General features: G+C 40.8%; 13 non-coding genes and 1 pseudogene across 13 annotated transcripts; 7 read left to right on the top strand and 7 right to left on the bottom strand.

The window, feature by feature from the left end:
• The window catches only part of LOC130222237 (oocyte zinc finger protein XlCOF6-like), a 314,140-nt pseudogene that overhangs the window by 95,334 nt on the left and 198,302 nt on the right, over window positions 1-20,504 (bottom strand).
• trnap-cgg (transfer RNA proline (anticodon CGG)) lies at window positions 10,436-10,507 on the top strand. Its single transcript has one exon. It is a non-coding gene; the product is annotated as a tRNA-Pro (tRNA).
• Window positions 11,576-11,647, bottom strand: trnar-ucg (transfer RNA arginine (anticodon UCG)). The gene has a single exon. It is a non-coding gene; the product is annotated as a tRNA-Arg (tRNA).
• trnap-agg (transfer RNA proline (anticodon AGG)) lies at window positions 12,098-12,169 on the top strand. The gene has a single exon. It is a non-coding gene; the product is annotated as a tRNA-Pro (tRNA).
• trnar-ucg (transfer RNA arginine (anticodon UCG)) lies at window positions 13,238-13,310 on the bottom strand. The gene has a single exon. It is a non-coding gene; the product is annotated as a tRNA-Arg (tRNA).
• trnap-agg (transfer RNA proline (anticodon AGG)) lies at window positions 13,762-13,833 on the top strand. Its single transcript has one exon. It is a non-coding gene; the product is annotated as a tRNA-Pro (tRNA).
• trnar-ucg (transfer RNA arginine (anticodon UCG)) lies at window positions 14,901-14,973 on the bottom strand. Its single transcript has one exon. It is a non-coding gene; the product is annotated as a tRNA-Arg (tRNA).
• trnap-agg (transfer RNA proline (anticodon AGG)) lies at window positions 15,425-15,496 on the top strand. The gene has a single exon. It is a non-coding gene; the product is annotated as a tRNA-Pro (tRNA).
• trnar-ucg (transfer RNA arginine (anticodon UCG)) lies at window positions 16,565-16,637 on the bottom strand. The gene has a single exon. It is a non-coding gene; the product is annotated as a tRNA-Arg (tRNA).
• trnap-agg (transfer RNA proline (anticodon AGG)) lies at window positions 17,089-17,160 on the top strand. Its single transcript has one exon. It is a non-coding gene; the product is annotated as a tRNA-Pro (tRNA).
• On the bottom strand, window positions 18,230-18,302 carry trnar-ucg (transfer RNA arginine (anticodon UCG)). The gene has a single exon. It is a non-coding gene; the product is annotated as a tRNA-Arg (tRNA).
• On the top strand, window positions 18,754-18,825 carry trnap-agg (transfer RNA proline (anticodon AGG)). Its single transcript has one exon. It is a non-coding gene; the product is annotated as a tRNA-Pro (tRNA).
• trnar-ucg (transfer RNA arginine (anticodon UCG)) lies at window positions 19,893-19,965 on the bottom strand. The gene has a single exon. It is a non-coding gene; the product is annotated as a tRNA-Arg (tRNA).
• trnap-agg (transfer RNA proline (anticodon AGG)) lies at window positions 20,417-20,488 on the top strand. Its single transcript has one exon. It is a non-coding gene; the product is annotated as a tRNA-Pro (tRNA).

Here is a 20,504-nt window from a genome sequence, read left to right as displayed (position 1 = left end):
GCGGCTGTGACCAGCAAGCCAGCATCCCTTCTCACATACTTCCTGGGATATGGCCCACTCTGTCAACACCAACAGCCTGAAGGTGTTGGTCGGGCTTTTATACCACCATTAGACCTATGTGCATAATACTTTGGTTTGGGGGTGTTCATTGTTATTTATTTTTTTATTATTTACATCACCAAAGCCAAGCATGCGTTGAGTGGAAGATACAGAAGTCTAGATATTATTGAAAGTCTTTGTAGTATTATTATGGAATGCTTTAAATATGATAAGTCGTATATGTCTGTGTCTTTTTGTTGTCCATTTGTAGGAGAGCTGCTTGGTGTTTACTACCTCCTGAGTCAGACTGGACAGCCCATGGCATTGAACCCAGACTCGGAGGAGACAGAGGAAATGTTGGAGGATGTGGGATGAAGGTGGGGAAGAAGATGAGGGCTTCGGGGAGGACGAAGTATATGATATAACTGTGCCAAGTCTCTCAGATGACCCAAACTTCTCCATCTCCTCTCACTTCCTGCCCTCCTCTCAGCCATTGCCACGACCCAAGCTGCTGTCTCTTCCATACACCTTGCTGCCTCCACCGCCCTGGCAACTAACTCCTCTATCCATCCTCCAGCCTCCACCGCCCCGGCAAACTACCTCCTCCATCCACCCTCCAGCCTCCACCACTCTGACTGCCACCTCCTCTGCTGTTTCCACCGGCCTGGCTGCTGCGTCCACTGCCTATCCTGCTACTGTCTTCACCCAGTCTGTCTCCACCGCCCTGGCTGTTGCCTCCACTGCCTATCCTGCTTCTGCCTCCACCCAGTCTGCTGTCTCCACTGCCCTGAATGCTGCTGCACGCTCCACCCAACCCCCTGCCTCCTCCATCCAGCATGCTTCCTCCTCCCAACCTGCTGCAATCACCATCTTCTCTGATGCCTCCTCCCAGCCTGTTGCCCACTCCACACAACCTACAGAACCCTCCACCCAGCCTGATGCCTCTGCCACCCTGGTTGCTGTCTCCATGTTGCAGCAAAGCACTTCGACATCTGAGTCTGGTGTATGTAAATATCTTGTAACCTATCTATGTTTACGCATCTAACGCATCAACCAATCTATGTTTGTGCCTATGTTTGTTATATATATATATATATATATATATATATATATATATATATATATATATATATATATATATATATGTGTGTGTGGTGTGTGTGTATGTTGTATTATAATTATTATTTTTATTTTTTTAGGCTGTGGATGGCTCAGGTGTACCAGGTATAGACAGAGTGGACAGCCTGGCAGAGTATCTTGTGGACCTGAGGAATCAGCCCTCCCTTGTCCTCACCAACCAGCAGGTAAGGAATATAAACCCACTCTTTGTTCACTCTTTAACTTGTCATACTTGCTTACCTTTTGCACGTTTTACTTTCTCATTAGCATGTATTATCTGCTTTTCTGCTTAGGTGAGCAATATTGTTGCTCTTGGCAGAACCTGCTGGACTATGACAAGCAGAGGGTGGTGTTTGCAGCCAGGCATGCAGTCCAAGCAAAGCTGGGACACTGGGAGGCTTAAGTCCCCAAAGAAGAGGCAGGAGTTTACCCCAGGAGTGGAGAGTTTGAAGAGGCATGCCCTGACCACCTCTGCTCCACTTGCACAGTGGCCAGATTGCTGTCGCTTGGTTGAGACTATTTTGTCAGGCTCTGTGCCATACATAGAACACCCAAATAGAAGGGGACCGGCACAGTGTCCAAATGGGATCTCATCCTGGCAGACTACAGAAAAATCAGGCGCAACATTCTGGCCAATGCTATAGTGATGAAGCAGACTAACCTTCAACTGGTGGATGTGAGTCACACCACCCTGGTACAGTGGCATAATAAAAAAGTTAAACAGTAGGACACTGCAGTTGTGATGCAGGGGCTGCAACTTCCAAGCCGCTTGTCTGTGGCGGCTGACCCCTTATTGCCTGCCAATGTGAGCCCCCCATCTCCACCACCTCATCCAAGCCCGCTCACCAGTACCACTTGCCCAGTAGCACTGTGGGCCAGGCTAAACTAAAAAGAAAAAGGACCATTTTGTCAGACCCACCAGCTTTGCCACCTGCTCAGATGCAGCAAGCCCAATGGCAACTTATTCCTGCTCCACCACCAGGGACTCAACTGGTCATGCGGATGCCAGTGGCCTCACAGGGGTCTATGCTGGCTTCTGCTCCACCGGCTTTTGGGTTTGGCCTCCCTTCTGCCCCTCCTGCCATTTCCATGCACCCCTGGTACTGCTGTCGCTCCCATTCTTAAACTGACCCGCAAAGTACAGTATAATACATGTAAGAAATGTAGCCAGTTTAGAACAGCGGAGACTGGACACAGCCAGTACAAGGGCATTATATACTGCCCCTTTGTAGAGGCATTGCCGAAGGAGCAGTGGTTGGAAAGAATTAAAAAAGGAGAAAAATAATAAAAATTTTCAAGACCTGGGCACTTCCTGAAGTGTTTATTTTAATATTGACATTTAAATATTTTCAGGGGTCTTTTGTTTTACTTGTAGTTTTTTTTTACTTTAAATTATAATTTAAAAAAATTTACATTTCTAATTTATTTGTTTTTATAATTTATTTTACAATTGAAGTTATGTTTGCTTATTTCATTTTGTGTTATTTATTTTGTTTAATTTATTGTAATTTTTTTCTCTTCTTTTGCACTTGTTTGCACTGCTGTTGAGCTATTATATTGTAAATGTTATAATTGGCTATGACTAATTTTAAATAAATGTTGGTCATTTTAACTGTTTCTCTGCTTGTTTTTTTAGTTGGTTGTGTTTTGCTATAGTATAATTCAAAAATTAAATAGGCACAAAATGAAATAGTCCAGAAAATAATGTTTCAATAAAGAAACTAGTTGTAGTTTCTCTATACTTAGCAAAATACTTAGCAGAAATGTACTTAAAAGCAAATATATATATATATATAAACAATAAAATATGTAGTATTAATCAAATATTAATAGTACAAATAAATTATTAAAAATGAAATAAAAAATATTTTCCTCTTCCGCCCCTTTTTCTTCTCTTCTTTCTCTTTTTCTTCTCTTTTTTCCTCCTTTTCTTCTCTTTTTTCCTCTCCTCCCTCTCTTCCCCCTCCGTAACAGACTACTGTTCCCCAACACTCACCAATGTATATAAAGCAGAAATGGGAAAGGGAAGCCAATATAAAATAACAAATGAGGAATGATTAACTATTTGGAAACGCATATGGTCACAATTAATTCAGATTCATGAAGGGAATTTATTTGGAAAAATGTAATCAGGTTCTTTATAACACCTGAAATAAATACTTTCAAACTAGAGATCAAAAAATGGTGAATGCTGGAGAAAATGTGGAAATGTATTGGCAGATCATTTCCACATATTTTGGCATTGTAATATTATACACACCTATTGGCAAGATTTAAATAAAGAGATGAATGCAATAATGGGATTGAATCTGGAATGTAATGCAATTAAAACTATGTACCTCTGAATTTACTCTGCAGAAATACCAAAAAATGATGTGTATCTTCTTAACACACAACTAACAACTAGCAAAAAGGCCATTACAAAGAAATGGCTCAAGAAAGATCCTCCATCTGTAGGCGAATGGTGTGATATTGTTAAAGAGGTGTATGAGATGGAAGTACTGACATTTACCTTAAGACAAAACGCCTATAAAATGTCTGCATACTGGGGTAAATGGTTGAGAAGAAAAGTATTGTTTTAATTTCATTGTGGTGCTTTTATTTTATATATGTTTGGAGCTTGTTGATCTTTGTCACGTAACCCTTAACATAATTTTAAATAGCAACATTTTATCAACGATAAATACGAATGTAAATAAGATTGTATTCGGTGACCTTTGACACTTGTATGTCTTTTTTGTTTCCATGTTCCTTTAAAAAATGTCTGTTTGTTTGCTTGTTTTTTATTGCTGTTTTGTTTGTTTTGTTCTAAACTGTTTTGAAAAAGGAAAAAAAACTAAAATGTATCATCATCATCCTGACGCAAACTCACAGCGTTCAGCATGTAGTTTTGCTGCTGTTAGATCAAAAACAACAGCTGCCATTCCTGTTCATACACTGTAAAAAAAATCTGTCTTTATAAATAACGTCTTTCATTTACACAATCTTTTTTCATTAGGCTAGCTGCCTAATTCTCTTCAAAGAGGCAGCTCTCATACAGAGCCCGTTATTTCAGTGTTTTTTTTTCCAGGATATTGTGGATATTTGTGGATTCCTTCTTTCTTGCTCTCGGCTAATCACATGGAAAAATGTGGAATTTGATCATTGAGTTGTTTTTCCCGGTCATTTTCCTTTTTTTCTTATTTATTTTCAACTATCACACACTTTTCAGGTAAAGGGGAAAAGTGTTGCACTTATCTGAAAAATCTTTTTATGTATTAAATAATGAAGTGTTTTTTTTCTTTTAAAGGATTACTCGTTTTTATTTTTTTCTATACTTTATTTTTATTTCTCTTTTTTTAAGAAAAAAACAAGAAAAAAACATATAATAGATAAAAAAAATTATAAAAATAAATCATAATAATAAATAAAATAAGTAGTACAATAAAACACCGGAACTTAAATGAACAGTTGACTGGTCGCACATTTCCTTACAGGTCACATTAACAAATACATATAGAAATCAGATTACACTGTTTAAAGGCATAAGTACAATCCATTTCTCCCAATATTGCAGGTATTTGTCCTTTTGTAGTTTTAAAGAAAAAGTCATCCTCTCCATATTTTGAACATTAGATATGATATCCACCTTTCAGATTTTGTAGGGGGTTCCAGTTGTAGCCACTTTCGAGTCACAGTTTTCTACTGGTTGCTAGGAGTATTTTTAATAAATACTTGTCTTTTACCGTTAAGTTGGCTGCAATATTTCCCAGGTAAATTGTTGTAAAAGAAAAGTCCACATCATCACCAAAAATATTTTGTATTACTTACATTACGTCCTGCCAGTATGACTGAATGGCTGGGCAACTCCAAAATATGTGAAAGCGGTTTGCCAAGTCTTCTCCACATTTCCTCCAGCACTGTCCCCTGTCCTTCTCCCGTGTTTGCATGCATGTTAACTTGGGGGTTATAAAGTATCTGGTAAGATTCCTCCAGCAGAAATCTCTCCACATACCAGAGCTGGAAGAGGTGGACTGCACTGAGCAGATATTCAACCAATCTTCCTCTGAGATAACTAGGTTGGATTCTCTTTCCCATTTTAGTCTGATGTCATTTGTTGAGTCTTCCTTGGTGGATTGGATGGCAGAATACAATTTTGAAACAAGTCTATTGTCTTTGTTCTTGTAGATGTCAATAACTAAGTCAATTAAGTTAGGGGGATGGCTCTCCAAGCATCTAATCTCTCTATTAAGTAGGTCCTGGTTTGCAGGTACCTAAAGAAATCACATTTGTCCAGACCATACATATCTGAGATTTTCTGAAAGCTATCTAATTCCCCATTTGAGGAAATTAAACTAAAAGTAGTGATGCCAAACCTATACCAAGTTTGAAATCTCCCATCAATTTTAGCTGGTTTAAAGTCAGGGTCAAATGCTACCCATTTAATCAATCTAGACTGTTTTTCAAGTAGTGGAGAATTACACTCTTTAAACCAGATTCTAAGGGGAACTTTGGACCACTGATTAAGCTATTTTAAATAGTGTTTATGTAAAAACTTGCTACCCAATAATGATTGTAGTGGGATATCAATTTGTGAAGTTTCCAGGTCTTTCCATTTTGCTGTGTATTCTGGGTTACAACAGGTTAATAAGGGTCGTAACTGGCTGCTTTGTAATAGTCAGACAAGCAAGGCAGTGATTTTCCCCTTTCTCCTTAGACAGTTGCAATGTTTTATATTTAATTCTAGGTCTCCTGCCCCCCCAATAAAAATCTTGAAATCCACTTGTCCATTCTCTGAACTGTTTTGATGGAATTCGATTGGTAGGGATTGGAAGAGGTATAGAAGACGGGGGAACTATATTAATCTTTATTGTCTTTATTCTATTAGCATCTCTAAAGGCAATTGAGGACCACCTATCTGTCAGATTTTATACTCTTATTATAGGGCCATAATTACTATTAAGTAATTGTGTAGAATCTTTAGTTATTTTAATACCCAGGTACTTAATACTTGTTGAATTCCATTTGAAATAAAATTTATTTGCATATCTTTCTGAGGGAAATAATTAAAGCTTAAAATGTGTGTTTTTTGGATATTTAGCTTGTAACCAGAGTAGGTGCCAAATTTATTTAAAACTGACATCAGAGTAGGAATGCTAACTTCTGGTGTTCCAACAAACAAAAGAACATCATCTGCATACAGACAGATCTTTTGCTCTAAACCTCTAACTGTTATTCCTTTAATTCCCTGTTCGTCTCTTATCAACTGTGCCAAAGGCTCAATAAATAAAGCAAAAAGGGTAGGACTGAGGGGGCAGCCTTGACGGCAGCCTCTTTCCAAACAAAACTCTTGGTAAGATGACCATTAATCCTAATTTTTGCATTTGGTGATAAATATAAATTTCTTATACACCTAATAAAGTCATCATTAAAGCCAAATCTGGTCAATGCTAAATATAAATACTCCCAACGAACTGAGTCAAATGCCTTTTCATCATCTAAGCTAATAATTGCTGCTCTGGTTTTCTTTTTAATGACATGATCAGTACGTGTAGCACCCCGCCTAATATTATCTTGTGTCTGCCTATCCCTTATAAATACGGTTTGGTCTAAGTCCACCAATTCTGGTATTATATCTTCCAATCTTTTAGCTAGTATTGATGCATATAATTTATAATCCATATTTAATACAGAAATCGGTCTAAAAGAACTACACTCCTTCTTATCTTTACCCTCTTTAGGAATAATCGAAATGATTGCCTCACTCCATGTTCTTGGTGGTTCACCACCTTTAAGCATGTAGTTAAAACACTCATAAAGCATGGGAATTAACAGGTCTTTGAATGCCTTGTACCACTCAACTGGGAAGCCATCTGAGCCAGGTGTTTTATTTACTTTTAATCTTGAAATCGCTTTCCCTATTTCCTCTTTTGTAATCTCTGCCATTAGGGATTTATTCTGTGTTGTGCCTATGGAGGGTAAGTCTAATGATTCTAAGAAGATATTTATTTCTGTGGGTTTAGTTGTACTTACTTCACTATATAGATTTCTGTAATAGGTTTTAAAAATGTTATGGATATCATCTTGTTTGTGATTAATTCTATTAGTTTTAGGATCTCTAATTTACAGGATAGTCCGCTCTGCCTGCTGTTTTCTAAGCCTCCAAGCCAATAACTTCAAAGCCTTTGGGGCCGTTTTCATAATATCTTTGCTTAGTAAAATTTGGCTTTTTTCTCTAATTCTTCCTCATATAGTTCATTTATTTGCTTCTTAATACTTTTTATTTGGCTTAAGATATGAGGTTTCTTTTTCACAATATGTTCTCTCTCTAAGGTTTTAAGGCTCTCCTGCAAGTCAAACATCTTTTTACATTTTTCCTTTTTCTTATGTGATGTAAGGGCTATGAGTTTACCCCTAAGCACTGATTTTGATGCATCCCATAAAATACTTGGTGATACTTCCCCATTGTTGTTGTTATCGATGTAATCCTTTATTAATTTTGAATAAATTCTTTATATGTACTATCATTCAGTATACTTGTATTAAGCCGCCACAGTGAGTCGTTCTTTTTGTATCTAAATGTATAGTTAGATAAACAGGTGAGTGGTCAGAGATATCTCTGGTTCCTATCTTGCAGTCTATAAGCCGGTTGTCTGTCTGAATTAAAAACAAAGAAGTAATCAATTCTTGAGTAGGAAATTTGGCTTGCGGAATAGAATGTGAACTGTTTATCTAATGGATGGAGCTCCCTCCATACATCTATCAATCCCAATTCCATCAACAGTTTTTTAGTTACCCTTGCTCTAGAGGTTAGCCTCTTTAATGCATTAGAGGAATCAAGCTTGGGTTGCATCTGGGCATTCCAGTCTCCTCCACATATCAAAACTCCTGATGCTTCAGAAGCTATTAATTGAAAAACTTCTCTTTTGCATGAGTTGTCTTGCTCAGGGGGTATGTACACGGTAATTAACGTAACTTCTTTTTGATCTAAGAGACCCTTAACAAAAACATATCGACCCTCTTTGTCTGAAAATTCAGCAAGCAGGCGGAAGTTCACACAGTTATTAATTAATATTGCTACCCCTCTTCGTTTTCCCTTCCAATAAGATGAATAAAATACATTCTTAAAACCCTTTTTGTTTTAGTTTTTCGTGTTCTAGATTATTAAGATGCGTCTCCTGCATAAATATAACATGCAACTTTTCCTTTTTCATCTTTGCAATAACCTTGCTTCTCTTGATTGGATTGTATAAACCATGTACATTCAGGGTAATCACCCTATATTCCTGAAACTGCATGTGATCTTGTAATAAAACACTTTCTGTAAGGTATATGTGATTCGTGACCAAGTCTGAACTACATATGAACTAAATAAAATAAAATAAGAACCCATAACTTTACAGTTGGAAATAATAGAACTAAACAGAATGCATATAAGACCTCCATTCGAAGCAATGAACAGTTCTTACTTCTTAGTGTAGGGAATAGTCTAGGTAAACACCAGAGCCCCTCTTCAGTGCAGCCTTAAGTGCCCTTATGGGTATTCTGCGTGCACTTACGAACGTCAAAAACAAAAAAGTCTTTCCCGTATTTGTCGGTCAACTACATTATTTACTAAGGGCGATTTTACCCGTTGCAGATCAAGAATTGAAATTGTAACAAAATTGAAGACTTGAGGTAAGTAGGATAACAGCAGCGGCCTACGTGAGATAACAGTCTAAATAGAGTAGGGGGAAGAAAAAAAAAGGATTCAGTCTTACTCCATCCCGATGTGGGTATACGCGGCTGTCCCCTGGCATAAACTAGAATGTCCGTAACAAACAGCTGGTTCATTCACCAATTGTGTAGTTTACGGTCATTTGCCACTCGTAGTTAACAAATCCTAAACCTTTAAATCTATCTTTATCGGCGAAAATTCCGGAGCCTCTCTTTAATCCAATCCTGACGGGTCTGCCGGTTTGTTGTATTCTTAGAGCGCTGCCAGCCGGTCGTCCGCGCTTTATTCAAAACCTCAACTTCTGAAGATGTCTCGGGGCCAAACTGGAAACCCCTTTTCTTCATGTCCTCAGTCGATTCGTCTGCGCTTCCATAGGTGACCGGCCCGCCGTCAAAGAACACTCGCAGTTTCGCTGGCGGTGGTGTCTGAAATCGTATTCCCTTCTCTTTGAGCATCCTCCTGATCTGAGAATATGCCTTCCTTTTCGCCAAGGTTTCAGCAGGGTAGTCATGATCAAAGTAGATCCTGCCGTTGTTGTAAAGATTTCCTTTTTCTTCCACGCAGTGTGCAGAACCATTTCCTTAACTTTGAATTCTTGAAAGTACACAATCACCGATCTTGGCTGCGCCTTGTTAGGAGGTCTTGGTCCGAGCGCTCTGTGGCATCGTTGAATCCCGAGTTCAATTTCAGCAAGGTCCAGTTCTTTTTTAATAAGATTATCAATGAATTGGTACATGTTGTTATTTTCAGCGCCTTCCGAGATCCCGTAAATGCGAACATTGTTACGTCTCGAGCGTGCTTCCAGGTCCGTTAACTTCATCTGCATTCTTTCCTGGGATTGTGGTGACTGGCTCAGAGCTTCCCTGAAATCCGTGGACCACTCCTCGGCCTCGGCGATGCGGGTCTCGGCCTCACTCACTCTATCAGTTGTAGTTTTCAGGTCGTTTGTGATTTCGTTTAGCGTCTGGTAAATTTCCTTTCGAAAGTCCACTAATTCTCTTTTCAGATCGTCTCGGAAGATGTTTAGCTCGGACTTCATCTCCAAGGCCACCATCTTTATGTCTGCGCGGATGACCGCGACGCTTTCGTCCACTGTTGCCAGTTTTGGATTTTCCTCTTGTCCGCCATTACGCTCTCCTTGTTTCTCAGCCCCGGCGGTATCCTCTAAATTACTACCTTTTTCCGCTTTCCCAAACTGTTTTCCTTTGCCCTTTCTGACTTTCTCCCCTTCCATCATTAGATTCGATTAGGAATTAGGTGTTATTTGTATTATTTGGGGAATTAAACTCCGACCGAACGGGAGACAAAAAGTTAAGCGGCCATGCGCTTTCAGTTAACCGCCGGAAGTCTGAACCTAGCTTTTTAAAGGTAACACTGGATTGTCTTGCACAGTCAATGTAAAAGGAACTGCATCAAAGACAACCCAGTTGGTACTTTAGGCCACTGGGCTGTTTTTACTGCCTGTGAACTGTAATATGCCTCCAGGGAGTTGCTGACACACGTAACAAAAACAGCATGAACAAAGAGTAGAGTGGATCAGTCTCACAGAATTTTTTGTGGCACTGCAGGTTCCTTCTACAGGGCTCGTTGGTCTAGGGGTATGATTCTCGCTTCGGGTGCGAGAGGTCCCGGGTTCAAATCCCGGACGAGCCCTACGCCTGTCATAAAAAATGAGGCGGAGCTGTGCTCACTGTGATCTTTCTATGTTAATTGTAGCAACTTTTGCTGTGACTTTAGTTAATGAACATTTAGTGGACTTCTGATCGCAATCAGTCTAACATGTACAATTATACAGACAAAAAAAGGAGCGGCAATGATTCGGTTGTTAGATTTGTTTATGGATCTTGAACAACCCACCAGCTTTATATGTAAGCACCATTTTTTTGCTTTGTACACAGTCTCTTCTCTGTAGGCACCATGCAGGATTCAAAATGGCCTTTCGCGTTAGGTATCTCGTTTCCCTTTTAGTCATAACAGGTAATATGCATGGCAATGCAGGAAGTTAATGACATGCAAACACATCTCAAGAAGGTTTTCACAGCTACCGTGTTTCATCCACCAAACATTGCTCCCAAATTGAGGTGAGACTTTCAAAGACAACCCAGATTGGACTTGAACCAACAATTCCAAGCCCCGAAGGTTGATGCCTTATCCATTAGGCCACTGGGCCATTTCGCCAATCATTTGTCATGGATCTTTTGTATGCCTTCAACAAGATGCCAACGCATGGAAAACTGCACTTTAGGATCTGGATGCCAGTTTGCATTCCGTCAAATAAGATGTGTGCAACTAATGGTCAAACATTTTCTTTGTGCAATCATCCACATTCGTGTCTCATTGGTCCTGGAGTATGGTTCTCGCGTATGGTGTGACTGGTCTTGAGTTTCAAATTCCAGACAAGGCCACTCTCATTAACTTGAAATCACAACCTTTCTGCAGCTATTTTCTTGTTTGCATTTCATCATCATCCACCTAACAAGAGACCATTAGTTGAAAGCCACGAGGTATTTGAAGTCAAGATCTCCATTACCATAGCTTAGCGGAACCTTTTAGGTTCGTAACGTGACAGTGAGATTCAAGCAAGATTGGGTGAATCTTTATTTGAAGTGTGCAGCAAGTCTGAGAATTCGAAGCTAACTATTGTCCTCAGATCATCACGCCTAAGTTTTGAGAAGACCAGTCGGAATTGTTTCACACAACTTAAATTTAACCCAACAAAGACAACCCAGATGGGACTTGAACCCACAATCCCAGCTTCGAAGGCTGATGCCTTATCCATTAGGCCACTGGGTCAACACTAGCCTTTGTCATATCTGATGTATGGCTCAGGAAGTTCTTGTAACTCAGAAAACAGCACTTTAGGATCTCTATGCCATATTGCATTCAGACGATCTGGTGTGTACACCTAATGACAAAACAGCTTCTCTGAGGAGTTTTCCATTGTCATGTCGTTTTGACCTAAGGGTATGAACCTATCTTTTGAGGGTAACACTGGATTGTCTTGCACAGTCAACTTAAAAGGAACTGCATCAAAGACAACCCAGTTGGTACTTTAAACCCACAATCCCCAGCTTCGAAGGCTGGTGCCTTATCCATTAGGCCACTGGACTGTTTTTATACTTACTGTGAACTGTAATATGCCTCCAGAGAGTTGCTGACACACGTAACAAAAACAACATGAACAAAGAGTAGATTGGATTGGTCTCACAGAATTTCTTGTGGCACTGCAGGTTCCTTCTACAGGGCTCGTTGGTCTAGGGGTATGATTCTCGCTTAGGGTGCGAGAGGTCCCGGGTTCAAATCCCGGACGAGCCCTACGACTGTCATAGAAAAGCAGTGGTGCTGTGCTATCTATGGTGTTTCTGTGTTAATTGTAGCAGCTTTTGCTGTGACTTTAGTGAATGAACATTTAGTGGACTTCTGATCTAAATCAGTCTAACATGTACAATTATACAGACAAAAAAAGGAGCGGCATCGATTCGGTTGTTAGATTTGTTTATGGATCTTGAACAACCCACCAGCTTTATATGTAAGCACCATTTTTTTGCTTTGTACACAGTCTCTTCTCTGTAGGCACCATGCAGGATTCAAAATGGCCTTTCGCGTTAGGTATCTCGTTTCCCTTTTAGTCATAACAGGTAATATGCATGGCAATGCAGGAAGTTAATGACATGCAAACACATCTCAAGAAGGTTTTCACAGCTACCGTGTTTCATCCACCAAACATTGCTCCCAAATTGAGGTGAGACTTTCAAAGACAACCCAGATTGGACTTGAACCAACAATTCCAAGCCCCGAAGGTTGATGCCTTATCCATTAGGCCACTGGGCCATTTCGCCAATCATTTGTCATGGATCTTTTGTATGCCTTCAACAAGATGCCAACGCATGGAAAACTGCACTTTAGGATCTGGATGCCAGTTTGCATTCCGTCAAATAAGATGTGTGCAACTAATGGTCAAACATTTTCTTTGTGCAATCATCCACATTCGTGTCTCATTGGTCCTGGGGTATGGTTCTCGCGTATGGTGTGACTGGTCTTGAGTTTCAAATTCCAGACAAGGCCACTCTCATTAACTTGAAATCACAACCTTTCTGCAGCTATTTTCTTGTTTGCATTTCATCATCATCCACCTAACAAGAGACCATTAGTTGAAAGCCACGAGGTATTTGAAGTCAAGATCTCCATTACCATAGCTTAGCGGAACCCTTTAGGTTTCGTAACGTGACAGTGAGATTCAAGCAAGATTGGGTGAATCTTTATTTGAAGTGTGCAGCAAGTCTGAGAATTCGAAGCTAACTATTGTCCTCAGATCATCACGCCTAAGTTTTGAGAAGACCAGTCGGAATTGTTTCACACAACTTAAATTTAACCCAACAAAGACAACCCAGATGGGACTTGAACCCACAATCCCCAGCTTCGAAGGCTGATGCCTTATCCATTAGGCCACTGGGTCAACACTAGCCTTTGTCATATCTGATGTATGGCTCAGGAAGTTCTTGTAACTCAGAAAAACAGTACTTTAGGATCCCTATGCCATATTGCATTCAGACGATCTGGTGTGTACACCTAATGACAAAACAGCTTCTCTGAGGAGTTTTCCATTGTCATGTCGTTTTGACCTAAGGGTATGAACCTAGCTTTTGAGGGTAACACTGGATTGTCTTGCACAGTCAACTTAAAAGGAACTGCATCAAAGACAACCCAGTTGGTACTTTAAACCCACAATCCCCAGCTTCGAAGGCTGATGCCTTATCCATTAGGCCACTGGACTGTTTTTATACTTACTGTGAACTGTAATATGCCTCCAGAGAGTTGCTGACACACGTAACAAAAACAACATGAACAAAGAGTAGATTGGATTGGTCTCACAGAATTTCTTGTGGCACTGCAGGTTCCTTCTACAGGGCTCGTTGGTCTAGGGGTATGATTCTCGCTTAGGGTGCGAGACGTCCCGGGTTCAAATCCCGGACGAGCCCTACGACTGTCATAGAAAAGCAGTGGTGCTGTGCTATCTATGGTGTTTCTGTGTTAATTGTAGCAGCTTTTGCTGTGACTTTAGTGAATGAACATTTAGTGGACTTCTGATCTAAATCAGTCTAACATGTACAATTATACAGACAAAAAAAGGAGCGGCAATGATTCGGTTGTTAGATTTGTTTATGGATCTTGAACAACCCACCAGCTTTATATGTAAGCACCATTTTTTTGCTTTGTACACAGTCTCTTCTCTGTAGGCACCATGCAGGATTCAAAATGGCCTTTCGCGTTAGGTATCTCGTTTCCCTTTTAGTCATAACAGGTAATATGCATGGCAATGCAGGAAGTTAATGACATGCAAACACATCTCAAGAAGGTTTTCACAGCTACCGTGTTTCATCCACCAAACATTGCTCCCAAATTGAGGTGAGACTTTCAAAGACAACCCAGATTGGACTTGAACCAACAATTCCAAGCCCCGAAGGTTGATGCCTTATCCATTAGGCCACTGGGCCATTTCGCCAATCATTTGTCATGGATCTTTTGTATGCCTTCAACAAGATGCCAACGCATGGAAAACTGCACTTTAGGATCTGGATGCCAGTTTGCATTCCGTCAAATAAGATGTGTGCAACTAATGGTCAAACATTTTCTTTGTGCAATCATCCACATTCGTGTCTCATTGGTCCTGGGGTATGGTTCTCGCGTATGGTGTGACTGGTCTTGAGTTTCAAATTCCAGACAAGGCCACTCTCATTAACTTGAAATCACAACCTTTCTGCAGCTATTTTCTTGTTTGCATTTCATCATCATCCACCTAACAAGAGACCATTAGTTGAAAGCCACGAGGTATTTGAAGTCAAGATCTCCATTACCATAGCTTAGCGGAACCTTTTAGGTTTGAAACGTGACAGTGAGATTCAAGCAAGATTGGGTGAATCTTTATGTGAAGTGTGCAGCAAGTCTGAGAATTCGAAGCTAACTATTGTCCTCAGATCATCACGCCTAAGTTTTGAGAAGACCAGTCGGAATTGTTTCACACAACTTAAATTTAACCCAACAAAGACAACCCAGATGGGACTTGAACCCACAATCCCCAGCTTCGAAGGCTGATGCCTTATCCATTAGGCCACTGGGTCAACACTAGCCTTTGTCATATCTGATGTATGGCTCAGGAAGTTCTTGTAACTCAGAAAAACAGTACTTTAGGATCCCTATGCCATATTGCATTCAGACGATCTGGTGTGTACACCTAATGACAAAACAGCTTCTCTGAGGAGTTTTCCATTGTCATGTCGTTTTGACCTAAGGGTATGAACCTAGCTTTTGAGGGTAACACTGGATTGTCTTGCACAGTCAACTTAAAAGGAACTGCATCAAAGACAACCTAGTTGGTACTTTAAACCCACAATCCCCAGCTTCGAAGGCTGGTGCCTTATCCATTAGGCCACTGGACTGTTTTTATACTTACTGTGAACTGTAATATGCCTCCAGAGAGTTGCTGACACACGTAACAAAAACAACATGAACAAAGAGTAGATTGGATTGGTCTCACAGAATTTCTTGTGGCACTGCAGGTTCCTTCTACAGGGCTCGTTGGTCTAGGGGTATGATTCTCGCTTAGGGTGCGAGAGGTCCCGGGTTCAAATCCCGGACGAGCCCTACGACTGTCATAGAAAAGCAGTGGTGCTGTGCTATCTATGGTGTTTCTGTGTTAATTGTAGCAGCTTTTGCTGTGACTTTAGTGAATGAACATTTAGTGGACTTCTGATCTAAATCAGTCTAACATGTACACTTATACAGACAAAAAAAGGAGCGGCAATGATTCGGTTGTTAGATTTGTTTATGGATCTTGAACAACCCACCAGCTTTATATGTAAGCACCATTTTTTTGCTTTGTACACAGTCTCTTCTCTGTAGGCACCATGCAGGATTCAAAATGGCCTTTCGCGTTAGGTATCTCGTTTCCCTTTTAGTCATAACAGGTAATATGCATGGCAATGCAGGAAGTTAATGACATGCAAACACATCTCAAGAAGGTTTTCACAGCTACCGTGTTTCATCCACCAAACATTGCTCCCAAATTGAGGTGAGACTTTCAAAGACAACCCAGATTGGACTTGAACCAACAATTCCAAGCCCCGAAGGTTGATGCCTTATCCATTAGGCCACTGGGCCATTTCGCCAATCATTTGTCATGGATCTTTTGTATGCCTTCAACAAGATGCCAACGCATGGAAAACTGCACTTTAGGATCTGGATGCCAGTTTGCATTCCGTCAAATAAGATGTGTGCAACTAATGGTCAAACATTTTCTTTGTGCAATCATCCACATTCGTGTCTCATTGGTCCTGGGGTATGGTTCTCGCGTATGGTGTGACTGGTCTTGAGTTTCAAATTCCAGACAAGGCCACTCTCATTAACTTGAAATCACAACCTTTCTGCAGCTATTTTCTTGTTTGCATTTCATCATCATCCACCTAACAAGAGACCATTAGTTGAAAGCCACGAGGTATTTGAAGTCAAGATCTCCATTACCATAGCTTAGCGGAACCTTTTAGGTTTGTAACGTGACAGTGAGATTCAAGCAAGATTGGGTGAATCTTTATTTGAAGTGTGCAGCAAGTCTGAGAATTCGAAGCTAACTATTGTCCTCAGAATCATCACGCCTAAGTTTTGAGAAGACCAGTCGGAATTGTTTCACACAACTTAAATTTAACCCAACAAAGACAACCCAGATGGGACTTGAACCCACAATCCCCAGCTTCGAAGGCTGATGCCTTATCCATTAGGCCACTGGGTCAACACTAGCCTTTGTCATATCTGATGTATGGCTCAGGAAGTTCTTGTAACTCAGAAAGACAGTACTTTAGGATCCCTATGCCATATTGCATTCAGACGATCTGGTGTGTACACCTAATGACAAAACAGCTTCTCTGAGGAGTTTTCCATTGTCATGTCGTTTTGACCTAAGGGTATGAACCTAGCTTTTGAGGGTAACACTGGATTGTCTTGCACAGTCAACTTAAAAGGAACTGCATCAAAGACAACCTAGTTGGTACTTTAAACCCACAATCCCCAGCTTCGAAGGCTGGTGCCTTATCCATTAGGCCACTGGACTGTTTTTATACTTACTGTGAACTGTAATATGCCTCCAGAGAGTTGCTGACACACGTAACAAAAACAACATGAACAAAGAGTAGATTGGATTGGTCTCACAGAATTTCTTGTGGCACTGCAGGTTCCTTCTACAGGGCTCGTTGGTCTAGGGGTATGATTCTCGCTTAGGGTGCGAGAGGTCCCGGGTTCAAATCCCGGACGAGCCCTACGACTGTCATAGAAAAGCAGTGGTGCTGTGCTATCTATGGTGTTTCTGTGTTAATTGTAGCAGCTTTTGCTGTGACTTTAGTGAATGAACATTTAGTGGACTTCTGATCTAAATCAGTCTAACATGTACAATTATACAGACAAAAAAAGGAGCGGCAATGATTCGGTTGTTAGATTTGTTTATGGATCTTGAACAACCCACCAGCTTTATATGTAAGCACCATTTTTTTGCTTTGTACACAGTCTCTTCTCTGTAGGCACCATGCAGGATTCAAAATGGCCTTTCGCGTTAGGTATCTCGTTTCCCTTTTAGTCATAACAGGTAATATGCATGGCAATGCAGGAAGTTAATGACATGCAAACACATCTCAAGAAGGTTTTCACAGCTACCGTGTTTCATCCACCAAACATTGCTCCCAAATTGAGGTGAGACTTTCAAAGACAACCCAGATTGGACTTGAACCAACAATTCCAAGCCCCGAAGGTTGATGCCTTATCCATTAGGCCACTGGGCCATTTCGCCAATCATTTGTCATGGATCTTTTGTATGCCTTCAACAAGATGCCAACGCATGGAAAACTGCACTTTAGGATCTGGATGCCAGTTTGCATTCCGTCAAATAAGATGTGTGCAACTAATGGTCAAACATTTTCTTTGTGCAATCATCCACATTCGTGTCTCATTGGTCCTGGAGTATGGTTCTCGCGTATGGTGTGACTGGTCTTGAGTTTCAAATTCCAGACAAGGCCACTCTCATTAACTTGAAATCACAACCTTTCTGCAGCTATTTTCTTGTTTGCATTTCATCATCATCCACATAACAAGAGACCATTAGTTGAAAGCCACGAGGTATTTGAAGTCAAGATCTCCATTACCATAGCTTAGCGGAACCTTTTAGGTTTGTAACGTGACAGTGAGATTCAAGCAAGATTGGGTGAATCTTTATTTGAAGTGTGCAGCAAGTCTGAAGAATTCGAAGCTAACCATTGTCCTCAGATACATCACGCCTAAGTTTTGAGAATACCAGTCGGAATTGTTTCACACAACTTAAATTTAACCCAACAAAGACAACCCAGATGGGACTTGAACCCACAATCTCCAGCTTCGAAGGTTGATGCCTTATCCATTAGGCCACTGGGTCAACACTAGCCTTTGTCATATCTGATGTATGGCTCAGGAAGTTCTTGTAACTCAGGAAGACAGTACTTTAGGATCCCTATGCCATATTGCATTCAGACGATCTGGTGTGTACACCTAATGACAAAACAGCTTCTCTGAGGAGTTTTCCATTGTCATGTCGTTTTGACCTAAGGGTATGAACCTAGCTTTTGAGGGTAACACTGGATTGTCTTGCACAGTCAACTTAAAAGGAACTGCATCAAAGACAACCTAGTTGGTACTTTAAACCCACAATCCCCAGCTTCGAAGGCTGGTGCCTTATCCATTAGGCCACTGGACTGTTTTTATACTTACTGTGAACTGTAATATGCCTCCAGAGAGTAGCTGACACACGTAACAAAAACAACATGAACAAAGAGTAGATTGGATTGGTCTCACAGAATTTCTTGTGGCACTGCAGGTTCCTTCTACAGGGCTCGTTGGTCTAGGGGTATGATTCTCGCTTAGGGTGCGAGAGATCCCGGGTTCAAATCCCGGACGAGCCCTACGACTGTCATAGAAAAGCAGTGGTGCTGTGCTATCTATGGTGTTTCTGTGTTAATTTTAGCAGCTTTTGCTGTGACTTTAGTGAATGAACATTTAGTGGACTTCTGATCTAAATCAGTCTAACATGTACACTTATACAGACAAAAAAAGGAGCGGCAATGATTCGGTTGTTAGATTTGTTTATGGATCTTGAACAACCCACCAGCTTTATATGTAAGCACCATTTTTTTGCTTTGTACACAGTCTCTTCTCTGTAGGCACCATGCAGGATTCAAAATGGCCTTTCGCGTTAGGTATCTCGTTTCCCTTTTAGTCATAACAGGTAATATGCATGGCAATGCAGGAAGTTAATGACATGCAAACACATCTCAAGAAGGTTTTCACATCTACCGTGTTTCATCCACCAAACATTGCTCCCAAATTGAGGTGAGACTTTCAAAGACAACCCAGATTGGACTTGAACCAACAATTCCAAGCCCCGAAGGTTGATGCCTTATCCATTAGGCCACTGGGCCATTTCGCCAATCATTTGTCATGGATCTTTTGTATGCCTTCAACAAGATGCCAACGCATGGAAAACTGCACTTTAGGATCTGGATGCCAGTTTGCATTCCGTCAAATAAGATGTGTGCAACTAATGGTCAAACATTTTCTTTGTGCAATCATCCACATTCGTGTCTCATTGGTCCTGGGGTATGGTTCTCGCGTATGGTGTGACTGGTCTTGAGTTTCAAATTCCAGACAAGGCCACTCTCATTAACTTGAAATCACAACCTTTCTGCAGCTATTTTCTTGTTTGCATTTCATCATCATCCACATAACAAGAGACCATTAGTTGAAAGCCACGAGGTATTTGAAGTCAAGATCTCCATTACCATAGCTTAGCGGAACCTTTTAGGTTTGTAACGTGACAGTGAGATTCAAGCAAGATTGGGTGAATCTTTATTTGAAGTGTGCAGCAAGTTTAAGAATTCGAAGCTAACTATTGTCCTCAGAACATCACGCCTAAGTTTTGAGAATACCAGTCGGAATTGTTTCACACAACTTAAATTTAACCCAACAAAGACAACCCAGATGGGACTTGAACCCACAATCCCCAGCTTCGAAGGCTGATGCCTTATCCATTAGGCCACTGGGTCAACACTAGCCTTTGTCATATCTGATGTATGGCTCAGGAAGTTCTTGTAACTCAGAAAGACAGTACTTTAGGATCCCTATGCCATATTGCATTCAGACGATCTGGTGTGTACACCTAATGACAAAACAGCTTCTCTGAGGAGTTTTCCATTGTCATGTCGTTTTGACCTAAGGGTATGAACCTAGCTTTTGAGGGTAACACTGGATTGTCTTGCACAGTCAACTTAAAAGGAACTGCATCAAAGACAACCTAGTTGGTACTTTAAACCCACAATCCCCAGCTTCGAAGGCTGGTGCCTTATCCATTAGGCCACTGGACTGTTTTTATACTTACTGTGAACTGTAATATGCCTCCAGAGAGTTGCTGACACACGTAACAAAAACAACATGAACAAAGAGTAGATTGGATTGGTCTCACAGAATTTCTTGTGGCACTGCAGGTTCCTTCTACAGGGCTCGTTGGTCTAGGGGTATGATTCTCGCTTAGGGTGCGAGAGGTCCCGGGTTCAAATCCCGGACGAGCCCTACGACTGTCATAGAA

Source organism: Danio aesculapii, chromosome 4 (assembly GCF_903798145.1).
Source record: "Danio aesculapii chromosome 4, fDanAes4.1, whole genome shotgun sequence".
Taxonomy (NCBI): Eukaryota; Metazoa; Chordata; class Actinopteri; order Cypriniformes; family Danionidae; genus Danio; species Danio aesculapii.
The sequence above is the reverse complement of the archived record's forward strand: the minus strand, read 5'-3'. Positions and strand labels throughout refer to the sequence as shown.